Genomic DNA, 5,538 nt, shown 5'->3' on the forward strand with positions numbered 1-5,538 from the left:
AGCATACCTTCAGGCTGGGAAACTCCATTCTCATCAGTGCAGAGGCAGAAAAGGATCTTGGAGTCACCATTGATGCCAAGATGAACATGGGCCGGCAGTGTAGGGATGCAGTCAGGAAGGCCAACCACACCTTGTCATGCATCCACAGATGCATCTCAAGCAGGTCCAAGGAGGTGATACTCCCCCTCTATGCGACACTGGTCAGGCCGCAGCTGGAGTACTGCATCCAGTTCTGGGTACCACACTTCAAGAGGGATGTGGACAACATGGAGAGGGTCCAGAGGAAGGCCACTCACATGATTAGGGGGCAGCAGATCAGGCCCTACGAGGAGAGGCTACTGGACCTGAACCTGTTCAGCCTCCACAAGACAAGGCTGAGGGGGGATCTAGTGGCCATTTACAAACTAGTCAGAGGGGATCAGCAGGCATTGGGGGAGTCCCTGTTCCCCCAAGCACTACCAGGAGTGACTAGGAATAATGGTCACAAGCTGGCAGAGGGTAGATTTAGGCTAGATATCAGGAGGTGCTACTTCACTGTCAGGGCGGTTAGGATCTGGAACCAACTTCCAAGAGAAGTGGTGCTGGCTCCTACCCTGAGGGTCTTTAAGAAGAGGCTAGATGAACACCTTGCTGGGGTCGTTTGACCCCAGTACTCTTTCCTGCCATGGCAGGGGGTCGGACTTGATGATCTGCTCAGGTCCCTTCCGACCCTACTAACTATGAAACTATGAAAATCATCAAATGAGCAAAAAGAACAGTCTTGTTTTCCAAAGTTATGCACAGGTAAAGCTTTAACTTGTCATTACTGAAATGTCTTCGAAATTCTGATGGTATCAGGCAATTGACATTTGGTTGTTGTTGCAAGTAGTGATGGAGGCCACTCAGTACTACACATGTTGACTCGTGCTGTTGGAAATGTAGTTTCATCCTTCTTAACCAGCCATGTTTTAAGTGACTTCATTTCCCCACACAGCAAAGATGCACTTTGGTTTTGTAATGTACTTAGTCACAACTTATTCAGTAAAAATGGTAGAAGGCTACTGAATTATATTTATGCTTTCATTTTGCAAATCCCTGTGTTTCTCTCTCAGTCAGGGACCAAAAAAGGAATTTCAAGATGGCAACTAGAAGCCATCTGACATTCAACTATGAGTATGAGACAAATCAGGCAAGAGGCTAAATAAATACAGCCAATGAATCATGGGCTCCATGATGGCTGAGCTCCCTACTCCCAATGTGAAAAGTATGCATGAAACATAGATGGAAGGGAGGAAAGAAGAAAAGAGACAGTCTGGGGAAGTGGTAGATGGCTGAGCCTATCTTAGGTCCCCCTAGAGAAAAGGAATCAAAAATATTTGTGTAGAGAGAAAAAGAAAAGTTGTGAGGAAAACAGCCAGCTGAATGATCTGGATAGTACAGACAGATGAGCTTCACCAAGGCATATAGTATTGTCCAGAAGATGATAAGCCCCTGTTTGATAAGCCATTTCCTAGCTAGGGAAGAAAAGGAACCAGTGCCTGTTACAAGAGAGACCTGCAGCCTGAAAACTTGGGGACCAAGAGCCAGGGAAACCCCAGGGCAGAGCTGTTCAACTGATAGCCCATGGACCACAAGAAGCCCCCTTAGGGGTTAACACATTGTCTCTCCACTCTCCCCATATCTCACCAGGGGGACAGTCCACCTTTGCTCTCCTACTGCTTTAGCCAAAGTCCCTGGACTCCCCCTACCTCCTTCAGTTTCCACTGCTTGACCCTACCCCTGGGGGCAGCGTGCAGTGGCCCTCGCAGCTGAGGACAGCCATGCCCAGGGCACTTGGGGGAATCTGGGAATCCTGAGGAGTGCAGAGGCATGGTGGTGCAGCTAGAATCACCTGCTGTTATGTGGTGGGGAGGGAACTGCACAGCAAGTGGAGATGAATCTGAGCAGCACGTGTAGGGGATGAGAGGCATGTTGGTAGGAATGGGGAGGGAGAAGTCACACAATGTGTCAAAGGCCCATGCAGAGCAGCATGTGGCTGGGGGTGCTGTGACCCACAGCCACTCAGATGTTGATAGCCTTGCCCTAGGGTAAAAACCTGCTGAGAACATCAAGGGACCGTATTAAGAACAACCAGTATGCCAGGGATCTTGGGAATTCAGTGGGCTTTTCCCCTTTTCTTCCTCAGCAATCTCGGAGGAACCACTAAGGACAGTGGTAGATAAGAGTACACAAGCTGGCCTGAAGACCTTAAATTTGCTGGTGACATCTCCCACAGTCTGGAAATACCCAGCTACCCTACCGGTGTTTGCACCCTGAATTCAAAATGGGAAAATTTCAAGCTGTGAGGGTGGGGGTGAATCCTGATCTCACATCTTCTAATAAGGAGCAAAATTTGGCCCAACACATGTGAGCCTTGTGACAAACCCCACTCTTCATCCTGTTGGCTTTGTCACGGTGAGTGTGGTCCCTGCTAAACAGGTTCAGGGCTGGCCATGATCCCTGCGCAGCCAACCTTTGCTCCTGGGGCCTTAGTGCTAACCCACCGTGCACTTGTGGAGAGATACAAGCAATGCCACACATCACCAAGGAGTGCCTCTTCTACAAACAAAGAGGTGGATTCATAACTTTGAACTCACTTAACAAGGAGGCTATTGCTTGGCTTTGCAGATTTGCATTTGCTAATTAAATAAATGTAAGCCTTCATTTAAAATTTGTTAGATCAGGTGTTAGGCTTCTGCCCATCTTGTGTGCTGGAAGAATTTTAAAAAATTCACCATGAACAACAAGCACTTTACAAACCCCTTTGCACCTCTTTTAGACTGCTTTGAGTGCAGACATTGTCTTGTAAACATGTATAACACTTTCAGCTTTTAACAGAGTGCAGTGAATTTTCTCATTGAACTGATAGAACCAAACCTAGATGAACTTATTTTAATTCAAGAGGAAAACGCCAGGGAGAAAATTCTCACCCAAAGAAGTCTTGGAGGGTTTTGCTATGGACTCCAGTGGAGGCAGAATTTTACCCAAGATTAATTTAAATATGCAAGAAAATCCTCCTGTCATGGAGAAAAATGTGGTGTCCTTTGGTTATTGAGTTAAATTAGCATAGTGTTTCCTCCTGGTCATAAAATCTATAAATCAGAGTATTAGTAAAAAGATGGTAAACCACATGGCCACCTCACTTTTAATGGTGAAATAAAATGAATGATAGGCTATAGTGCTAAGAAAAATCCAGCCAGAAAAATAGTGAAATTAAGACTCAGACAGAATCTGAGTCATCAGATGGAATAAATTTGTGCCTCAGGCTCTGAATATTTTATCAAGAATCCATAAAAGAAGGTGATAGTGAAATAACAACTCTGTTTGTCCATAAATAAGGAATAAGCCAGAGGGAATAAAGTGTTCTGGAGTTTTAAAATGCCACCCGTCCTCTAGGGATTTCCTGACTTTCACAATGAATTCCATTAAAGAACAGAGCGCTCCTGTAAAAGAAAGCATTCCTTTCCTGTTTGACAAGTGCAGTTTTAATGCCCTATCACAGTAGCAAAGTTAACCAAATCTTTGAGAAGGTCAAATCAGAACATCCTCATTTATCTTTTAAACTACCAGTTCCAAAAAGTGCTTTTGGGATGACAAGTAACATCTGAGTCTGTCTTAGGACTACATTAAGAAGGGAATGTTCAAAGCATATGTTTGCAATTAGTTCTTGCTCTGGTTTTAATTATGTGGCTGAATTGACATATGAGGGTCTGACAGTCTAAGGAAAGGGGTTATATCTCAAGTACACCAAGAAAAGGTTTAGCCTCTCAACTGTCCTAAACATTAATGCGAATTTTTGGTAAAATCTCTCTCCATAAATTTGGAAATGTATAGAGGCAGTCACTGCCATTAGGAAATATTGAAGTATACTCTCAGGGGGCTACTTAGTCTACCACAGAAAATCTTGTTGTGGAGACCGTAAATCTTATGAGTGTTTATTATGATTTATAAGGACTATTGAAAGACCAGTGAGATTCGGTATCCAGCACTGGAGACAGCTGCAGAAGCTGAATTTTGAGTTTTCTCTTTATTATGTGAAGTTCAGGTGTGGGTTATCTGAGGGACATGGGGACTACATAGTTCTGGAGAGGTCTTGTTCAAGAGAATACTCAGAGATACCTCATTTTTATTTTTCACTTATCTCCACCACCACAAGGTCAAAGGAAGTATACCTTCTTCTGGAGTTTATTGCCACACTGGGCGCGTCTACATGTGATGCTACATCACCGTGGCAATGTGCTACGGTGATGTAGCCTTGGCGGGCACAAACTGTGATGCTGCAGTTAAGTCGCTATAGCAACATGCTCCCTCATTATAGCACATCACTACAGCAATATAGGGACTAAAAATAACCATGAGCCTTTTGGAAGTACTAAATGATGGAGCAGTTACAATGGCGCCACAGGGGTAGGTGTAGATGCACCCACTGAGTATCAGTCAAAGGTATTTACTTCCAAACAGCAGAAAGCTTGCCCACTCCATAGTGAATGAATGCATCCTGGAGCTCAGTGCTATAAGGCCACAGGACAGCTCCAAGGGATTTTTTGCAAAACGAGTCCAGAAAAGCAGATACCTAGGACAGTTACCTTTCGGGATAAAAACAAAAAAGTATTTCATGGCAGATGTCCCTTCATTCAGTATTGTTGCATGTGCAACCATCCTCTTAATATGTGCTGACTGAAACAAAAGTGAAACCAAAAAAACTACAGTGTGTCTGTGATGGAGCATGGATTTTCTTGTGATATTTCTGTTAACTGTATTCACATTGTCATCATATTTCTGACTCAGTTTATTTCAGTCTCTCCGTACAGAATAAAAGTCAAGTGCCAGGGCTGGCTACATGCAGGTTGAGATAAGATGGACCTTTAGCATCAACAGAATCTTGGGATCACAGGCAACTATGGCTGAAGGGACTTCACAACATCATCTAATTCAGCTCCCTGCTAAAGGCAGAAACATCCCTGATTAAACCATCCCAGGTGAGTGAGTGTCTAACCCACTCTTGAAAATTTCCAAGGATAGAAATTCCACAATACCTCCCAAGTAGCCTGCTCCAATGCTCCTAATTTCCAACCCAAGATCCCTGTGCTGGAGCTTGAGGCCATTGCTCCTAGTCCTTTCCCCTGTGGCCACAGAGAAAAGTCCATCTCCATACTCTCTATAATCTCCCTTCAGCTTTTTGAAGACTGCTATCCCCTCAGTTTTCTCTTCTCCAGACTAAATAACCCTTTCTTCCTAGGCTCCTAGCCATTTTTGTCACTGTGCATTGGATTCATCCACATCCTTCTTGAAGTATGGGGCCCAAGACTAGGCACAGTACTCCAGGTGAGGCCTCAGCAGTTCTGAATAGAGCAAAAGAATCACTTCCCTTGATTTGCAAGTGGCACTTCTTTTGATACAATCCAGTATGCTGTTGGGTTTTTTGCAACAAGACCACACAGTTGGCTGATATTCAGCCTATGGTTCACTGTAACCCCATGTCTTTCTCTGCAGCACTGTAGCCCAGCCAATCATTCCCAA

The sequence above is a fragment of the Gavialis gangeticus genome, unplaced genomic scaffold (genome assembly GCF_001723915.1).
Source record: "Gavialis gangeticus isolate Ggan-Ray unplaced genomic scaffold, GavGan_comp1, whole genome shotgun sequence".
Classification (NCBI taxonomy): domain Eukaryota; kingdom Metazoa; phylum Chordata; order Crocodylia; family Gavialidae; genus Gavialis; species Gavialis gangeticus.